This window comes from Hyla sarda, chromosome 2, assembly GCF_029499605.1.
Source record: "Hyla sarda isolate aHylSar1 chromosome 2, aHylSar1.hap1, whole genome shotgun sequence".
In the NCBI taxonomy this organism is placed as follows: domain Eukaryota; kingdom Metazoa; phylum Chordata; class Amphibia; order Anura; family Hylidae; genus Hyla; species Hyla sarda.
In genome coordinates this window covers 91,900,478-91,922,298 of record NC_079190.1, presented here as the reverse complement: position 1 = coordinate 91,922,298, position 21,821 = coordinate 91,900,478, and the positions used below count along the sequence as shown (strand labels likewise).

The 21,821-nt window shown below is 39.8% G+C and overlaps 1 long non-coding RNA gene across 1 annotated transcript in view; it reads left to right on the top strand.

The window, feature by feature from the left end:
- Positions 1-3,217: 3,217 nt before the first annotated feature.
- LOC130357659 (uncharacterized) overlaps positions 3,218-21,821 on the top strand; it is a 203,978-nt gene continuing 185,374 nt past the window's right edge. Inside the window, exon 1 of the long non-coding RNA XR_008889213.1 lies at positions 3,218-3,373. This is a non-coding gene — a long non-coding RNA (uncharacterized LOC130357659). The remainder of the gene's footprint in view (positions 3,374-21,821) is intronic.

Below are 21,821 nucleotides of genomic sequence, written 5' to 3'. Positions count from 1 at the left end.
ACCCCGCCTGCCCTTAAATTTTTATTAAGAGCTTTAAAATGCTCTGTATCATACCCTATCTTCTTACTCACAGAGTGAGCTGCCGTCAGGAGGATGTGCGTGTGCCCCAGCAGGCACTACCTCACTGAAGCCAGCTGGAGGGACCGCTTCCGCCCTCAGTTCACGCTGGTTCACAGAGAGACAGAGCGGAGATTCAGGTTCCCCGCTACTGTGCAGTACATGTACATCTGCATCGCCTCTCACTTTATCTCCTGGGGGGGGCGGGTGTTCCTTGGCTGCCTTAGGCTGCCACCAGCCCTGCGCCTCTGCTGGGGGCCCCTACCCAGATGCCACTGGGTTCACAGAGTCTGGAGCAGCAGAGAAGCAGTGGAGAAGCTTCTATAGCTCTTTCACCTGTCTCCAGCTGGCCTGCTGGCCATGTCCGCAGCTGCTGCAGGCACAGCGCTCGCTCCCACCAGTCTGATTGACAGGCAGGAAGCAGCGCTGTGCTGGTCAAATGTCCCAGCTGCAGTTCGATTTTGGACTCATGCCAGGCCAGCAGGAGTCTGAAATAAAGCGGCCAGGACATGTAGGGAGACCCCTAGTGGTGGGTTTTCCCAAGTTAAAATAAACATAACAATAAAAAATTTGTTTAATAACATATATTTAAAAACTTATTAGATATTGCTTCCACCATATTTCACTGTAGGTACTGTGTTCTTTTCTTTGTAGGCCTCATTCCGTTTTCGGTAAACAGTAGAATTATGTGTTTTACCAAAAAGCTCTATCTTGGTCTCATCTGTCCACAAGACATTTTCCCAGGAGTTTGGCTTACCCAAGTTCATTTTGGCAAAATGTAGTCTTGCTTTTTTATGTCTCTGTGTCAGCAGTCGGGTCCTACTGAGTCTCCTGCCATAGCGATTCATTTAATTTAAAATGCTACGCCATTTTATGTTAGGGACGTTAGGGACCCACTCTAAATAGGTGGCCTTGACGTGGCGAGTGGGCTTGTACCTTTTGATCAAAATGTATACTAACAACCTGTTAGTCTTTGAATTTATGCTGAGAAGCAATTAGATCAAAATACAATTTGTGGATGTGCGACCATGTCTGTCTTGAATTTTCATTTCATTTAAATTTCGACGGATAGTTTGCGCTGACACTGATGCTCCCTGAGCCTGCAGGACAGCTTGAATATCTTTGGAACTTGTTTGAGGCTGATTATCCACCTTCCGGACTATACTGCGTTGACACCTTTCATAAATGTTTCTCTTCCGTCCACACCCAGGGACATTAGCTACAGTGCCATGCGTTGCAAACTTCTTGATAATGTTGCGCACTGTGGACAAAGGCAAATCTAGATCTCTGGAGATAGACTTGTAACCTTGAGATTGTTCATATTTTTCCACAATTTTGGTTTTCAAGTTCTCTTCTCCTCTTTCTGTTGTTCATGCTTAGTGTGGCACACTCAGACACACAATGATAAGACTAAGTGAACTTCTCTCCTTTTTATCTGCTTTTGGGTGTGATTTTTATATTGCCCACACCTGTTACGTGCCCCAGGTGAGTTTAAAGTAGCATCACATGCTTGAAACAATCTTACTTTTCTACAATTTTGAAAGGGTGCCAATAATTTTGCCCAGACCATTTTTGGAGTATGGTGTGAAATTATGTCCAATTTGTTTTTTTCCCCCTCTATTTTTTGGTTTAGTTTGAATACACACAAAGGGAATAAACATGTGTATAGCTAAACATGTGTTACTGCAATCCTTTTCTGTGAAAAATACTTCATTTTCTAAAAAAAATTCAGGGATGCCAACATTTACGGCCATGACTGTATATTGATGCTTACTGTCTGTTCCCAAGAGAGTTAAGTAACAATGCACAGCCTCACTACTTAACTTCTTTCTGGCTGGGCAGGAGGTATACAGTGTGTGCCTCCTGTACAGCCTGAGATGTGCCTGCAGCTGTATAGCCATGAGCACAGCAGAGCAGGGACATCCGTCATTAAAGTGATGTGATCCAAGCTCCTGTACAATATACAGTGCTGTGCTAGGCAGCACTATATAGAGTATCACCAGCGGTGTTAATCAGTGATGCCATACCTTACACTCTGTTATCTGGGCACTCTGCACTTGATCCATGGAGTATATTTATCATACTCAGCAGGAAAAATGTTAGTTTATTTTTCAGGCCTGCTGTGAAAATCTGTGTGACAATGGGCAATCAAAGGTCACACATTAACATTAGCCTGTATACATCAAAAGGTGCATGCTTAATAAATAATACATGCTGCCCATCTGCACAAGGTGTGTACCAATTGCTGAAAAGAAAACTAAAGTTGCACATGACCTCCATGAGTTTTTACATGTGTTTGTATCAAAAATGCAGTTTCACCTAATGAATCTCTTGACAACTTTATTGGGAAATATTTAAAAAAAAAATGAAAAAAAATTTCCACACAATTCTACACAGCAGATTCCATGCTGATTTTGAGTTGCTTTTTGCAGATCGGTTTTGCCTGTATGTCTAAAGGCTTTGAGATGTAAATTAGATATCTGTTGACACATTTATTAATTACTGACATATCTCAGACTACTATAAAAAGTCAATCTGGAGTCACAACTCGATTGAATTACTCAATATAGGAAGTAGCCCTAAGACAGATGGGCATACGGTTCTCTTAAGACCAGTACAAGAAGGGAAACAAGCACTTTGTTTATTTATACAGTACCTTGTTTTACTCAGATAATGTAGGATTTACCTGTAGGCAACATGGTCATCTTAACTATTAACTTCACACTCTATTTCCATGAACTCTGGGCTTAAGTTGTTAAAACAGTAGATGCACGTGCCATTTGCTCCTCAAGCCGATAAGTCAAAGCTATTTTCAACCTTTTTTTTTGTATTTTTTGCTTCTTCTGTACCTTTGAAGACCTTAACAGACTGTGCGGCTTTACCTTCTCTCAGGAGAGCAGAGGGAATAACAGTCTGTTCCATATGCCATTGAGGATAGGACAGATGTTGCTATCACAGGGCAGCACGGTCATATAACAAGAGATTTTCTCTACAGATGGCACTATGCATATGTCAAACAATCCATCACTATGTATGCACTATAAATAGTCCCTGCAAGAATGAGAATAAATAGACCAGTGTGAGATGAATGGGCTGCAGAGAGAGAATGGTGTGGATATTGCACATTGTTGCTCTGTGTGCTATTTTTATATTTTACTGATATTTAGACACATTTTAGATGCCTGTTGTTTGTTATTTGTACAGGAAAGTACAAGAGCGCACCCCTTTAGATCCCTAAATTGTGTACCATATTGGATTAATCTTCATGCATGGCTATGCAACAAGCCTGCAGCTTACAAGTAGATTACAATAAAAGGTAAGAGCAATATATACAATATGTTTTGTTTAACACAACCTTTGCAGTTTATGTGGTGTTTTATGATATTACACATTTTATAGTTCTAATGTTTTTTTTTTTTTATTATTTATTATATATTATGTTCACCAAAAATGTCATGGTAACTGAGTCTTGCTACATGGTATCCCGACAATAGGTAAGAAATTGTAAGTCACAAGACTACAGTCTTAAAAAGAGAAAGTTATCATAGTCAGTACAGGCTTTTGGCTATTGTGCTATCTATTGTATATAGTTTAGTACACGATGGGAAATTCTTGTAGACAACTCAGATTTTGTACTTGAGTATATGAGTACAACTCTTTTGCATGATATTTTGCTGTATGCATTATTTGAATTGCTTTTACATCAGTTATGGTATAGTTGTGCAAGTACTAATTATTTCTGTACGCTAGAGGTAATAAAAATGACATCTTGCATGCTTATTAATATGAACAATATGAATATAGTTATGTGATAAAAACAAAATCACCGTAAAGACATATTGCAAGCTCATCTATTTAAAGTAAATAATGACAAATTATTTCTCATAGTAATGTAGCAAGCATAAAATGACCTATACAGTCACAGCATGTGCAGTTCTGTGCAGCAGAACAGTGCAGTAGATTTTTGGCTTACCGCTCAGCACATACACATAGTTTTTCTATTGCTATGTTATCATTGTAAAAATTATTCTCTTTTATCTCATTAAATAAATCTATGACACATTGCAATATTACATTTATGCTAATTTTAAACATACATTTTGTGCAGGAAACTTTTTTTGCTCAACTGAGTATACAGTACAGTAATGTGAATTGCCCTATTCAGCTATTCTGTAGTAGATATATGAAGTGCTGCCCTCTTGTGTTAAATAGACCTCTCTCTTTGCAGCTACAACAAAAAGGTTCCCCTTTTAATTTTGCTTCTAGGTGCAGGGTAATTTTTTCTACTACTACTACTACTACTACTACTACTACTACTACTACTACTACGCTGCCCATTACATAGTAGTAATGTTCAGGCTGCTATATGTGTTTTACAATACAGTGACTGTCCTAAGGTTTTAAGGCAATATATTTCAGCATAAACACTATATGTTTGATTTTCTCTGTCTCTAGGGTGCTAGCTTATACATAACTGCATTCACTGGTCTGCAAAAAATGGGGCTGGCTGCTTAGTGATATACATGCAGTGTATTAACATTCTTTAAATCAATAGAAAATATAATTTATACTTTTAGGCCCCTTTCATTTTGATCTGTATCACAGAGATCTTAAATCTGTTTCTAATGTGCTATAATGTCATATATATTGGAGTATTTTTTTATCTTACAGTTGTTCAGTATAGGGACATACTGATATAAGAAACAGGATTACAGGCACACCTCCACTCCCTGATGGGGCTTATAGCCCGTCTACCACATAAAAGTACACAATTACTAGAAATCACACACAATGCTTAAAAGGCTCATTTTAAAACGTTTGCAGTGGGGCTAGGGAGTCTGTCTTAATGTCTGTATTAAACGTGCTATTGGAGGCCAAATCATACATGGTTGTCATATTGAGATCTTCCTTAGTATTTTAGATAACACCATGGTGACCCCCTCGCACAATAGTGCTATAGTCTATAGTTTGTATTTATTACAATACAAATGTACTTTCTGTGTTTCTGTGTATTACATGCATGCACTGAGCCTTATACAGAGTGTAAGGGGTTAACAATTCCTACCCATAAGTCTATTACACTGTGTGAGAGCAGTAATAATTTGTCACATGCCCAACCCTTTTTCCTATTAATGAAAAGGACTGTCCTACTCCACCCCTTTTCCCAGGATAGGGGGGGGGGGGGGATCCAAAAAGCCTGTAGAGTGGTCTGTAATGTAGTAGAAGAAAAGTCAAAGAAGAAGAATGCGGTACATTTATCATTCCAGACCTGGTCTAGTTCTGGATAAGCTTAGGGAGTTGGCACTCAGCATGGCCCAAAACAGTGACCATTTTCAATGGAACAACCCCAGTTAAGACCCCTGATAGCTTGCTTAGTAAAATTGGATATAAGCTAGCACAGTGTACAATTTACAAGCCCATGTGAAAATTTTGCAACCAAACCAACCAAAGTTATCTTGTCAAGTATCAAGTATAATGCAAGAGCAAGCAATGTCCCAGAGCACCACAAGACTAGTAAATCACTCATTTACATCAGATTCCCTAAAAAATATTCATTTATTTGAGTGAAGTGCTTGCAAAGCGGTTTTATATTGCAGTATATGGGTGACAATGTCAGATCTTTATTGCCTGGAATCTTTCTCAGTATTCTGTAGAATGGCTAGAGGAAGAACTCATCTGTAGGCTCCAGCCTATGAACACTTACCTATATTGTTTACAATGAAAGTCACAATGCAGTATGTGATTCATTGCATGACAGACAGTGGTATAGACAGAAGAATAAGCGCCCCTCAGCAAAGATTGAAATTGGCCTCTTATTACACATCTAACTTAGTTCTCCAGGACATAGAGGTCCGGTGCGTGTTTACCCTTCTTTTCTCAATGCCATCATTTCTATAGAAGCTGACTATGTCATTTCCTTGGTATAGGAGTCCATAACAGTTTTCTCCCTGTATCAAAAAGAATAAGACTAACCGAAACTGGGCCCCTACTCTTCAAGGGCCCCACAGTAGCTACATGGTCTATCTCTATAATATGTATGCCCTTGATAGCGTATGGATACCATATGGATACCACAGGCATCTCATGGACAGTATTTCTGTTCTAATTGTAACAATAGCATTGTTTATAGTAAAAGCTATGATCAGAGGGGGAAATGTCGGCACGAATATTGCACTAACAGCGGAGCACTGGCAGAACATGCTAGGACCACTCAGAAATGCCCTGTCTCATAGACGGCAAAACATTTCCGTGCAGAGTCCACAGGAAAAATAGACATATCTATTCTTTCAGAATCAGGATTTCTGCTGTGTGCACAGTGCAGCAGAATCCCATTAAAATCAATGGGACTCTGCTACAGCGAAATGTCTGGTTGGACATCTTCCGCGCGGAAATTCCATCGTGTGAACATAGCCTAAGTCTTCCTGACAAATCTGACAAAAATTGCGATGCTTTGTCTACAACAAAAATTAAATAATGGGTGCAATGGGTGATTATAGGAACAATTCCATGGTGAGTTGTCAGTGCACAAGTACTATCTACATATGTATTTCTCAAGTGTTTCAATATGTAAAGAAGCATAAGAACAAAGAATCTATATATATATACATCCAATTCACAGCCTCTTAACATGTGATAATGAAATACATAATTAATCTGCTAGTACATGTACATAGCATTATAAATAATACAGTGCAGAACAGACACAGCTCAATGTACTATTCCCATTACTATGTACTATTGCATATATTAAGTCCATTGCAAAGGAACTTAAAGACTGATGCCACATAGAAAAAAATAAGTTTCCACAGTGGTACCAACAGTTTTCTTTGCTTCTTTACCAAATATGTAGACAAATGGAATTACACATTAAAGGGGTACTCCGGTGAAAAACTTTTTTTTTTTTTAAATCAACTGGTGCCAGAAAGTTAAAAGATTTGTAAATTATTTCTATGAAAAAATCGTAATCCTTCCTGTACTTATTAGCTGCTGAATACTACAGTGGAAATTATTTTCCATTTGAAACACAGAGCTGTCTGCTGACATCATGACCACAGTGCTCTCTGCTGACATCTCTGTCCATTTTAGGAACTCTCCAAAGTAAAAGGAAATCCCCATAGCAAATATATGCTGTTCTGAACAGTTCCTAAAATGGACAGAGATGTCAGTAGAGAGCACCGTGCTCGTGATGTCAGCAGACAGCTCTGTGTTTCAAAAAGAAAAGAATTTCCGCTGTAGTATTCAGCAGCTAATAAGTACAGGAAGGATTAAGATTTTTTAATAGAAGTAATTTACAAATTTGTTTAACTTTCTGGTACCAGTTGATTTAAAAAAAAAAGTTTTTCACCGGAGTACCCATTTAATACCCAAAAGCAGCGTTTTCCTTCTGGTCTCTTCCATCCGTGGCAGGCAGAGAATGCCATTTTTTGCTGCCATGTGCAGAGCTGCCCATAAAATGCAGTCACAATCACGAGAATACACAGGATTTTCTCAAGGTGGTGTGTGGGGAAGTGTTTATAAAAATGAGGAAGCTGGAATGGGAGAGTTTTGCACACTTCATGCCCTCACATCCCCGTAGCTCTATTTACATCAGGGTGAGCAGAGGATGTGGCTGATGGTTGTTACGGTAGGTTCCACATCTCCTGCAGCCACATCCTCTACTCAGCAAAGTCTACAGTTCTGAACAGCCTGTCCTGCCGGTCCAAGCACTGCCTGAAGGGAACACTAGGAGTAGGAGTAGTCAGCATTTGCCTTATTATAGTTCTAGGAATGGCAGGGAAGGCTGTGTACAGTAAAGCAGGCTTTATTGAGCACAGGAGGAGGCTGGTGGTGTTTGGGGAGAAAAACAGACAAATTCTCTATTCAGTATATAGCTGCTGTAGTATACACAGCCTCTAAATAATACAACCATACAGTTATCATGTATTGCCACTATACATAGGTTAAAGTATAACCACATGATGACCATATGTTACCTTATATATTACCGTTACCTTCGATCGTTGTGCCGCGCGCTGTTAACCCTTCAGAAGCGGCGATCAAAGTTGACCGCCGCGTCTGAAAACGAAAGTAAACGCTTCCCGGCAGCTCAGTCAGGCTGATCGGGACATGGTGATAAAATTGTGATGTTCCGATCAGCTGGGACGCAGACGGAGGTCTCCTTACCTGTCTCTGCGGCGTCCGATCGTCGATTGATTGCTTCAAGCCTGAGCTACAGGCTTGAGCAATCGAGCCCCTATCTGACTGATCCGTGCAGAGCTATGGCTTTGCAGGGATCAGCATAGGAGATCAGTGTGTGCAGTGCTATAGCCCCCTATGGGAGCTAAAACACTGCAAAAAAAAAAAGTGGAAAAAAAAAGTTAACAAAGGTCATTTAACCCCTTCCCTAATAAAAGTTTGAATCACCCCCCTTTTCCCATAAAAAAAAACTGTGTAAATAAAAATAAAAATAAACATATGTGGTATCTCCGCGTGCAAAAATGTCCGAACTAGAAAAATATATCGTTAATTAAATCGCACGGTCAATGGCGTGCGCAAAAAAATTCCAAAGTTCAAATTAGTGTATTTTTGGTCACTTTTTCCATTATGAAGTCCGATCAATACAAAAATGATACCGATAAAAACTTCAGAACACGGCGCAAAAAATTAGTCCCCATACCGGCCCGTACGTGGAAAATTAAAAAAGTTATATGGGTTAGAAGATGAAAATGTTTAACATATAAATTTTCCTGCATGTAGTTATGATTTTTTCCCGAAGTACGACAATATCCAACCTATAAGTAGGGTATCATTTTAACCGTATGGACCTACAGAATAAATATTAGGTGTTATTTTTACCGAAAAATGCACTGCGTAGAAACGGAAGCCCCCAAAAGTTACAAAATGAAATTTTTTCTTCAATTTTGTCACACGATTTTTTTTTCCGTTTTGCTGTGGATTTTTTGGTAAAATGACTAATGTCACTGCAAAGTAGAATTGGTGGCGCAAAAAATAAGCCACCATATGGATTTTTAGGTGCAAAATTGAAAGTGTTATGATTTTTAGAAGGTGATGAGGAAAAAATAAAAATGCAAAAACGGAAAAACGCTGAGTCCTTAAGTGGTTAACCTACACGGTCCAAGGTTGAGATAGCTTCTCCTGGGCCAAGTGCAGGGACAATGGGGGAAATTTATCAAAACCTGTGCAGAGAAAAAGTTGCCCAGTTGCCCATAGCAACCAATCAGATCGCTTCTTTCATTTTGCACAGGCCTTGTTAAAAATGAAAGAAGCGATCTGATTGGTTGCTATGGGCAACTGGGCAACTTTCCCTCTGCACAGGTTTTGAGAAATCTCCCCAAATATCTTTACTAAGGCAGGAAATTATGTTAAAATCCTCACAGTACAGATTTTAGTGCAGAGGGAAGTGCAGACGGAACTGCAGATTTGAGATAATTGATAGTCCAGGCTGAGACTTGGTACTGACTGACAGACAGAAGACTTTTTTTCCCCAAGAACTTTATGCTTACCGCCAGGCTTTGACATTCACCTGAGCGATGGGGGTTTTCCTGAGATTGACGCGGTGGCAGATTTAAGTTTTTGCTTTGGCCTCCTCCGACTCCTTCACACACTTCTTCACACTGTACACCGTCTGTACCTCAGCTCACTAGCCTGGGCTAGACTGAGACTTAGGACTGAGACTTAGCCAAGATTAAGGCTAGACTGCCCAACTCTTCCCCTTACACCATATAAGGGCCAATGTTGGGAGGAACCCATTGGGGCGTCAAGGTCACTTGTGTCAATTTGCAGCATTCCCCTAAAAAAGACATTAACACAATTTATCACAACATAACACAGAGCATTAAACAAGATATAAGATGGAGTAGTGGGTCCAGCACAGTAGCAGCAGGGATGCACGAGGCAAACTTTAGCCCACAGGATGATATTCATACCACATATGTTTTACTATTGAGATAGAGAACTTAATAGCAATAAAAAAACAGCCTTTTTCTTTGTACCAAAAGTCAGCCATTTTGCAGGCATTTTATAGCCCCAAAAATGATCAGAAAACTGTGTGTGTGTAGATAGCTTAAATATGGATTTGTAACTCAATGGGGGATATTTATTAAAATCTAAGCAGCGGAAAAGTTGACCAGTTGCCCATAGCAACCAATCAGATTGCTTCTTTTATTACAAAACTCATTATGAGGGCATGGAGTCAGGAGGACCGGTGACGGCCAGATAACATTCAATTCCCCCATCCCATGTAAATCCCATTTGTTTAATCAACTATCTAGTTGTTCCTTTTAATAACTTATCTTCCAATAACTCCCATTCAACTCCCTCACTCTTATTCCACTCTTACCCCTAACTCTTTGCCCCCTCACAAACAATGATACGCAAAAAAAAACAAAAAAAAAAAAACCTCTCTATCTCTCCTCTTCCCCTACAATATAACCTTCTATCCTTCTCATGTTATTATACCAATCAACACAACTAGGACTCTTATAGGAAATCCAATTCTTAACAATTAATAAATGAGCATAGAATAGCATTCTTAAACATTTTAGTTTTTCCTTTTGTCTGGGTTTTATGCCTGAATCGTCACCCAGAACGGCCAGCAAGGGGGAGAACTCCATACATATTACAGTTATCGCCTCGATAGTACAATATATTTTTCACCAATACTTAACGATCTCGGGACAGCTCCATAATATATGTAATTGGCCTGCCTTCTCTATATTACACTACAATTGCTTCCTATTCTTAAACCTATCCTTTCCAAAAAGTAGGGTGTGTAATAAAGTCTATACACAATATTAAATTGTGCTAATCTATAATTCAAATTTGGAGATACCAGATTAATATTTTTCCTTACACTAACCCAATTTATAGTTTTACTAAAACCAGTCTCCTCCTGCCATTGTTGGGAGCTCTTATGATGTAATTTATTTTTAGACATGTCTACCAAAACTCTATACACACATAGACAATTTACTACCCATTATTTTCTCCAAGATATCAGGGTAAGCTGAATGTATGTGACCTCCTTTATCAATAAACTCAAGAAATACTTTTTTTAAACCAATATATTCCAACCATCCACTCTTCTTCAAGTTAAATTCTTCTTTCAATTCTATCCAATTCTTGAATTTACCTCTCCCCCACACATCTTTTATCCTAACACACCTCATATTTCTAAGTAGGCTTATCTCTCCCAACACTCTCACCTCAGGTCTATTTAAGTTATCCAGTAGTGGTGCCTCATCCAATATTCCTTTTATATCCATCTCTCTCCTAAATACCCTCCATGTTTTAACCAAGCTTTTAACCATCAACATCTTCCTCCATTCACCTTCTTCTAACTTCCCCGCTTCCAACAACTGAAAAATATCTATAAAATTCACACCACTGCCAAATAACAAAAATTCAAAAAAGGCAAACTCTTTCCAATTAGCCAAAAAATTAATTTGTACTTATATGTGTCCAGAAAATCGATCCCCCTATTCTCCTTAGTTTGACAAAAATATTCTAGTTTAATTCTCGTTTTCTTTCTACCCCAGATTAATGAATTGAAGATTGAAATAATTTTTTATAACAGCTGCATCTCGCACCAAATTGGTGCAGACTCAAATACATACAGAATCTTAGGCATCAAAAGTGATTTAATTAATGTTATTTGTTCCGCTTTTGATAAATTCAAATCATTCCATTTATTCGCCTTCCTTTCAATATCCTTTATTAATTTGAAAGTACCGTATTTATCGGCGTATAACACGCACTTTTTAGGCTAAAATTTTTAGCCTAAAGTCCATGTGCGTGTTATACGCCGATACAGCCCCAGGAAAGGCAGGGGGAGAGAGGCCGTCGCTGCCCGCTTCTCTCCCCCTGCCTTTCCTGGGGTCTAGAGCGCTGCTGCCGGCCCTTCTCTCCCCCTTGCTATCGGCGCCGCTGCCCGTTCTGTCCCCCTGACTATCGGTGCCGGCGCCCCATTGCCGGCGCCGATAGCCAGGGGGAGAGAAGCGGCGCCGACAGCCAGGGGGAGAGAAGGGGCAGCGGCACCCATTGCCGGCGCCGCTGCCCCGTTGCCTCCCCCCATCCCCGGTGGCATAATTACCTGGGTCGGGTCCGCGCTGCTGCAGGCCTCCGGCGTGCGTCCCCGGCGTCGTTGCTATGCGCTGCACGGCCTGCCTTTCCTGGGGGTATATCGGGGTATACACGCGCACACACGCACCCTCATTTTACCATGGATATTTGGGTAAAAAACTTTTTTTACCCAAATATCCTTGGTAAAATGAGGGTGCGTGTTATAGGCCGGTGCGTGGTATACCCCGATAAATACGGTATTTAACTAATTATATTTTCCTATCTCATTGGATATGTATATCCCTAAATATTTAAATTCTCTCTATCACTCTTGACAAAGATTTTTTTGGGGTCCTCGCGAAACATCAGGATATCATCCACATACATTGTAATCTTGTCCCCTCCCCCCCCCCCCCCCCGCTCAAAATCCTACTATTAATTCATCTTTTCTTATACTACTCACCAATGGTTCTATAACCATCGCAAATAGCAGGGAGGAGAGGGGACAACCCTGCCTAGTGCCCCTCGTGAGCCCAAATCCCTTTGAGCTCATACCATCTATATTCATCTTCCCTGTAGCATTTGAATACATTAACTTAATTATTTTAATCAGATCTCCTCCTATCCCATATTTTCCGAATACCTCCCAAAGGAAGTCCCACTCCACCATGTCAAATGCTTTCACCGCATCGAGAGACAGGATGGAGTGGGAACCCCTACCCTCACCTAGCTGTATATTCATGAGTACTCTATGAATATTATGGTTTCTCATTCTTCCAAGTATAAACCCACATTGATCCTTATTTAATAATTCTGGTATAATTTTCTGTATTCTATTGGCTTGAGCTTTTGCTACAATTTTAATATCTATATTCAACAGTGATATTGGTCAATACGACTCTATTTCCTCCTTTTTTTTGTCTGGTTTTACCAATAATATTATATTGGCCTCGGTCATTGATTTTGGCAATGCCCCATTTTAGAGAGAACTATTTATAACTCTAACCAAAGCTGGGATAAGTATCTCTCCATATCTTATATACATTTCAAAGGGGAACCCGTCTCCTCCTGGAAAAGTGTTCCCCCCAATGGTTCCCAATGCTTTGTATACTTTGTTCACCGTCAATGGGGCATTGAGTTTCTCCATTTCCTCTTCTGGGATGTTTTATATAATGATTCAAAATATATCTCAAATTCTTGAATGATGTTATCAGGGTTGTTCTTTATCACCCCTTCCCTGTCCTTAATAGCTTGAATAGTTATATTCCTTTGTTGGTTAGGGCCATTAGTTTTTTATTTGGTTTCCCCATTTCCATAAATCTCTGTTGACCCTTAACCCCTTAAGGACCAGGCATTTTTCGTTTTTTCCTCCTTACCTTTAAAAAATCATAACTCTTTCAATTTTTCACCAAAAAATCTGTATTATGGCGTATTTTTTGTGCCACCAATTCTACTTTATCAATTTTAATACTTAGAGGGTAGTGATCCGAAATATAACAAGTACAATAATTAATCTTTCTAATCTTTACACTCCCCAACATATCACCCAAACACAAATCTATGCAGGACATCGTTTTGCTAGTTTTATTCCAACATGAGTATATATTTTTTTCCGGATTACGGGCTCTCCAAATATCTATTAATCCTATTTCATCACACAGTTTCTTCAAAGGAGTTTGTCCATAGTTCTTTCTCACCTTTCCCACCCTGAATAAAAAGTGGGCTTTCCCTTTTCCCTTGCTAAAACCTAATTGCAATTTTAAGAATATAGGATGTGTACGGCGGAGGATATATACAAATGCCAAAGTGCATATTCATTTCTCCAATTTCCCATGTAATATTACAAATCTTCGTGTCAATTAATTTATCATATAACTCCCATTGGACTTTTTTGTGTATCATAACTGTAACCCCTCTAGAACATGAAGTAAAAAAAAGAGTGGTAATAATGTAAAAAATAATTATTTTTAATTCACTGGGAGGTTTCTTTAGTTAAGTGTGTTTCCAGTAAACAAATTATACCAGGTGTTTTTTTACTCTTAAATATCTCCTATCGCTATTCTTTTGTGCCTATCCCCCAAACCCCTTACACACCATACTAATATGCTCGTACACATCCTATCTTCCCGTTTCATTCATTAATTCCTCCCAATAAATGGGAAGGGAGAGGACTAGAAGCAGAGAGAAAACATTATTTTTTTCCCTTTTTTAAAATGTACCCAAAAATTTTTGTCCGCAGGACTTCCCATTTCCAACCCACCTCCCCCTCCCATTTGACCTGTCCCAAAACCTGAGAAGTCCCTATCCTAACATGTGCCCCCCTCCCCTCATATCCCCATGCCAATTTTACATTTATATTTCTACCCTCCCAATACTTTTGTTTATCCATTTTTTAAACCCTGACTGTCCATTCAATTTGCAACTTCTTCCGGATTTTGAAAAAACATAGTGGTTTCCTTATATACAACCCGCATCCTTGCCGGAAATATAAGGGAGAATCTAATTCCATTTGAGTGCATTTCTTTTTAACTTTCTTGAAAGCCATACTTTTTTTTGTGTTTCAAATGAATAATCAGGGAATGCCATTATTTTATTATTATTATACATAAGGTTATTCTGTTCCCTCAGTACTCGTAAAATCTTTTCTCTATCACCTTCATTCGATAGTTTTATCAGTAGTGTTCTAGGTTTACTGCCCGGTAGAAGCGGACACATCGGGACCCTGTGTGCTCTCTCAATACCGAATGTGGGGGATATTTTCCCCTCTCCACATTCCTCGATTATCCATATTTGCAGAAAGCCCACTGGGTCCTTACCCTCCGTCCCCTCCGGGAAGCCCAACAATCTCAAATTCCCTCTCCTAGATCTATCCTCCAATTCTACTATTTTCTGAGTTAGAAATTTTTCTCATTCTGGCTTTTTTCTACCTTTTTTTCAGAGTCTGTATTTCATCCTGTAGATCTGATCCTCAATTTCTTTACATCTTTCCCTAAGTTTTCTCATGTCCTCCCTTATTAATGTCACATCTGACCCTATACTTCCTATCTGATCAGCTAACCCCTCAATAGATGTATTACATTTCCCTATCGCCTCCAATATCACTTTCATTATCACCATTTGGCCTTCCTCTTCCTCTTCCACTACATTCTCCCTTACATTTTGCTTTCATTTCTTGTTTCTTCAAGTTAATGTTGGTGATATCATATATATCCATCTTCGCGTGTCCTCATTTTCTTTTACCGGGCTTGTAGAATTCCTTTTTGGGGGCATTTTAATTCTAAATAACAAAAATGATTTAATACCTCACGTAGAAAACAAGGCGCACCCCAGTCTAAAATATAATAACATGAACATCAACTTAGCAAAGCAAAATGTCCTTTAATTTCCAATCCAAATGCAGCGTGTATACTTATGTATAAGTTAATCGTTTAAGACTTATTAATATTAGTTTTCCAATATCTTACTAGTGTTGAGCGGCATAGGCCATATTCAAATTTGCGATATTTCGCGAATATATGGACGAATATTCGTCATATATTCGCTAAATTCGCATATTCGTAATATTCGCATGATATTTTTGTATACGCAAAAATTTGCGTATGCGAAAACTAGCATACGCAAAAATTAGCATAAACCATAATTAGCATAAACGAAAATTTGCAAATGCAATAATTAGTAAATTTTCGTATATGCAAAAATTCGCACGCCAGTCTCACACAGTAGTATTAAAGCCTTCTTTACACCACACAAGCTGGGGATGATCACTGTGATGTGTACTGTAAAAAAAAAAAAATTACAAAAAAAACCAAAAAACGAATATTCGTAATTACGAATATATAGTGCTATATTCGCGAATATTTGCGAATTCGCGAATATGCGATATTCGCGAATAAAATTTGCATTGCGAATATTCGCAAGCAACACTATATCTTACCACGGAGCAGAACAAGGGGTCAAAGTTAATTGACCCATTTTTTTTTGGGGGGGGGGGGGGGGATAAAAACACCAGACCCCAGTTTATCTTTCTTCCCTGCCGTGCTCTCACCACAGCAGGGGTGACTGTCCTCACCTGTCCACACCTGCTCTCCACCATATAAACTCACTATTATTTGTAAGTGTTAGTAAGTTAATAGGTTAGTTCATAAAAGTTCTTCACTGCAAATGTATTTAGTAATTGTTATTAGTCAGTTTTTAGTTTTAGAAACAAGAAACGGAGCGATCTCACCCATCCTGTAGATTGTTCACCAGGCTTCGGACAGCTTCTCTTCCCCCCCCCCCCCCCCCCCATGCTCTCACCATGGCGGGAGTGGGTTCCGCTGCAAAGGAGCTCCCTTTAGAACAGCAGGAGGATTCACTTTGGGGCAGCCTCTATTCCTCTGCGGCCCTCCTGCTCTCGCTCCAAAATTCTCCTTCCATGCCACCCATTCACCAGCGGTCTCCGGCTTCTCTGCCTCCACGCCTACCCCGGAACTCTGCATACACCAGTGCTCCTCCAGCAACCACCACATGACCTCCGTGTTACGGCTCCCTTCTGCGATCTGGAGCCTCCTGCACCATGCAAGCCACCCGTCTCTCCACTGCAGCAATAGCGCGTCACTGCCAGCTCCCCTCTTCGGGTCCCTGGCTCACCTCACCGCCGACACCTCAAAGCAGATCCAGCATCACACACGGCCTCCACACTGATCTTTCACCAGCTGGCCTGTCCCTGCACCCCGGCCTGGGCGATGCGGCGCTCCTGTCTTCCCCACTCTTTTAACACCCGGCAAGGTGAGCTCTATCTAGGGGCTGTATCACAGGGTAAAGTCAGGAGGGGATGCCTCATTCCAGCGGCCCAGCCATCACCAGGTCCCACGGCGTGGCATGGTTCATGAGGTGGAGGGAAGGGGGTGGAGCCTAACAACTTCCTGCCACCATGTTCCTCCTCTCCCTTAGGGGACTTTTAGGAGGAATCAGTAAATTATTTTATTCTTCAGGGGCCATGTATCTTCCAGCATCACTTCCAAATGGCTGGAGATATTTCCATGAAACTTGGTACACATGTTTCTTATTTGTCAACTAAAAATATAGAATATAACACAGAATATATTTGTCACTGCAAACACAGGTGGATCCCTTAAATGTTGTTACTGGATCCTATATACCTTAGGTAGTGCTCACGTTGCAAAAGTCAAGTGAATGGCAGTGGTATACTTCCAAAGAAAAGAAAAAATGAAGCACAAACCAGTATAGTTGCTTGCCGTAATTTCTTTATTTCATAGCTTCAGTTTTGGGGTGTGCAGTAGAGGGAGAGGGAGGGTGGACCCACAGCGGGAAGGGGAACGTCAGGCAACGGTCCGTGTCACGCTGGAATGCTCTTCGTCAGGCCCTACGTCACAGGACTCAAGGGAGTGTTTTAAAATCACCACGGGATACATGGAAAGGGGATGACGTGTACATGGATCAGGGACGGGAATAACAAGGTGAGACATGGAGAAACAAATAGTGGTAATAAAAACAAACTTTTGTCTCTGAATCAAATGAATTCACCATATTAATTGTTAGATAAATACTCCCATTTCGTTACATTCATTAAGGCCCAATGGGCCCATAGCATTAGTACGGAGAATCCATCTGGATTCTTGTAACAGTAACTGTTGGTGCATGTCCGCTCCACTAGAGGATTGTTCAACTCTTTCAAGTACCATAAATTTGAATGCTTTAGGGTTTCCTTCATGGTTCTCCCACATGTGTTGGATAAATCTTGTGCAACCTTTTTTTGTTGTTAGAGAATGTATATGTTCTCTTATTCTATGATATAGAGGTCTTTTTGTTTTGCCTATGTAGTACCTCCCGCACAAACAGATTAGAGCATATACTACATAGGTCGTTTTACATGTAGCAAATTTCTGAAATTTGATCCATACACCACCCAAGTTAATTTCACTTTTCTTTAAATTAAGTTTGCAAGCCGCACAATTACCACAGGAAAAAAGACCTTTTGGTTTTTGTGCAGAAAGCCAATCCTTTTTTTCATTATTCTGTCTTTTTATTCTTTTTTAAATAGTCATGAATTGTTCCGTATTTTCTGTAATTTACAACCGATTTCATTTCTGTCAAGATTTTTAGGTCCTCATCACGTTGTAACATTGGCCAGTTATTAAAGACTGCTTTTTTAATCACAATATTGAGAGGTGAATTTTTAAATGTGAACACTGCCCGTTGGTATCCTTTACTCAAAGTTCATAAGGGGGTGATCCCACCCCCTTGTTGCCCAATAGTTTCGGGCATTGGATCTCCAACTCAATTTTTGTCTAGTTACATAGATTGGCTTATAGCCCCCTTATTAAAATGAACACCTACCTATTTACGTGATACAGGAGATTTGATTACCTCACTGCAGGATTTATGTTGGCAAGAAAGTTTCTCTTTGGCCTCCATAGACGTTGAGAGCCTGCACACCCGCATCCCACATGATGCGGGTGTACAGGCTCTCAGGGAATTCTTGGAGTGCTCAAATAAATCTATTGAATATATTAATATTGTCTCCGATTCAGTTGAGTTAATTCTAACTAATAACTGTTTCCAATATGAAGGGCAGTGGTATGCTCAAATCCAAGGAACAGCGATGTGCATGCCTATATCGTGCTCATACGCAAATATTTTTCTTGCCATCTTGGAGAAGGATTTAATTTACACAGTAAAAAATCCGTTCATTTCCAAGATAAAATTGCTGTTGAGGTTTGTTGACAACATTTTCATTATTTGGGATGACTCCCAAGAAAGCTTTTCTGAGTTCGTCGACTACCTCAACAGCAAGAATAAGGTCAACATGTGGTTTACTTTCCACTTTGGTGGTTCATCCCTTGAATTTTTGGATACTAAAATTGAAATAAAAAAATTCACACATCAGGATACAGAAAACCTATTTAAAAAAATTATATTCTACATTACAATTCCTCTCATCCTACATCTGTAAAAAATAGCATTCCAGTTAGTCAATTAATCAGGTTAAAACGCATTAACGCCGGTCCTATCACATATTAACAACAAGCACAAGAACTAGAACAAGGGTTATTAAAAAGAGGTTATCCTCTAGACATAATTTCAAAAGCTAAAACCAAAGTTGAAAAAATTCCCAGGAATACATTACTCAATTAAAAAAGAAAGAAAAAACTTGATAGTTTTTTTTTGAGTTAATGGTAAAAGTTTTTCTGCCGTTTTTTCAGTCAGTACAGAATTGTTGACGAATTTTTGAAGGTGTGTTCTTAATTTGTTCATAATTCTAGATGTAGGGTCTGCATTCAGTTTGTTATAAATCGTGATGTTTTCCAACTGATTTATTGCTTCTATATCATGGTCAACTTTTGACCAAATCACTATAGATCCCACTTTGTCTCCTTTTGAGACTACTAAATCATCTCTGCTGGACAACCAGTCAAGAGATTTTTTTTTCCTCTTTTGAGATATTAAAAGGGGGATCGGGGTATATGAGCGCTTTGACCTCCCCACAGACCGCTCTGTAGAAGAGGTCAATCGCTCCCCCTAGTGTGATTTGTGGATTGAACCTTGAAGGATACCCTCCTACAAAAAAATCATTACTAGAATTAATAAATTTTATTTCTTTTTCACCTGCAAGTTCCCTTAAATCATATAACACTTCTACATCCATATTTGTCATTTCTTTAAACGGTCTAAAACCTAAATGACCGATTAAACATTTACTTTCTCCTTCCCTTTTTTCATCTGATGTTACATATTTGCTGTTATAATTTTTTTGTGATGCAAAAAATGTTTTAATATTTAATTTACGTACTGCTCTAAATAAATCTTCAAACTGAGAAAAGGAGAAAGGTTCATATAACCAAAAGTTCAAACCCTTATTTAAAGGGAACCAATCATCAGATTTTACCCTATATAATGCTTTTCAAAGCGTTATATAGGGTAAAATTATTGTCCTCACCATCCCCGGGGGATGCTCCTGCCCCCAGGGATGGTGAAGATATGAAGTTATAAACTAGTCACCGCCGCTGCCGTAAGTAGTCACCTGGGCGGGGAGCTCTTCTTATCTACTCCCGTTCTTTGGCTGGGAGCGACGCCCCCTCCGCTTGATTGATGGGCCCTGTCATTGTTCCGCTCACTGAACAGACGGAGCAGAGTGATGACGCGGCCCATCAATCAAGCGGAGGGGGCGTCGCTCCCGGCCGAAGAACGGGAGTAGATGAGAAGAGCTCCCCGCCCAGGTGACTACTTACGGCGGCGGCGGTGACTAGTTTATAACTTCTTATCTTCACCATCCCTGGGGGCAGGAGCATCCCCCGGGAATGGTGAAAATAAAGATTTTACCCTATATAATGCTTTGCCAAGCGTTATATAGGGTAAAATCTGATGATTGGTTCCCTTTAAGACGGTAATACATGGATCTGGAATTATCTCAGATGTTAAATTAACAACAATATTTTCTTTCTTGTCCTCTGTGGTTTCTAAGCTCTCCAGGTCACTTTTTTCGTTTTTTTCTTTATTTGCTGCTGTTCTTTTCCACCTTCTGCCCCCCCCCCCCTCAACGGGTCTTCCTTCTAAAGTAGGAAGGAATCCTTCAAGGTTCAATCCACAAATCACACCAGGGGGAGCGATTGACCTCTTCTACAGAGCGGTCTGTGGAGAGGTCAAAGCGCTCATATACCCCGAACCCCCTTTTAATATCTCAAAAGAGAAAAAAAATCTCTTGACTCGTTGTCCAGCAGAGAAGATTTAGCAATAAATCAGTTGGAAAACATCACGGTTTATAACAAATTGAATGCAGACCCTACATCTAGAATTATAAACAAATTAAGAACACACCTTCAAAATTACGTCAACAATTCTGTACTGACTGAAAAAACGGCAGAATTTTTTTTTTTTACCACTAACACCCAAAAAAAACATTGGTATCTTTTACCCAAATTTCATAAGGGGGTGATCCCACCCCCTTGTTGGCCAATAATTTCGGGCATTGGATCTCCAACTCAATTTTTGTCTAGTTACATAGATTGGCTTATAGCCCCCTTATTAAAATTAACACCTACCTATTTACGTGATACAGGAGATTTGATTACCTCACTTCAGGATTTTTGTTTTTAAGAAGGTTTCTCTCTGGCCTCCATAGATGTTGAGAGCCTGTACATCCGCATCCCACATGATGCGGGTGTACAGGCTCTCAGGGAATTCTTGGAGTGCTAAAATAAATCTATTGAATTTATAAATTTAGTCTCCAATTCAGTCGAGTTAATTCTAACTAATAACTGTTTCCAACATGAAGGGCAGTGGTATGCTCAAATCCAAGGAACAGCGATGTGCACGCCTATATCGTGCTCATACGCAAATATTTTTCCAGGTGGATTCTCCATACTAATGCTACGGGCCCATTGGGCCTTAATGAATATAATGAAATGGGAGTATTTATCTAACAGTTAATATGGTGCATTCATTTGATTCAGAGACAAAATTTTTTGTTTTTATTATCACTATTTGTTATTTGTTTCTCCATGTCTCACCTTGTTATTCCCGTCCCTGATCCATGTACACGTCATCCCCTTTCCATGTATCCCGTGGTGATGTTAAAACACTCCCTTGAGTCCTGTGACGTAGGGCCTGACGAAGCGCATTCCAGTGTGACGCGGACCGTTGCCTGACGTTCCTCCCGCTGTGGGTCCACACTCCCTCTACAGCACACCCCAAAACTGAAGCTA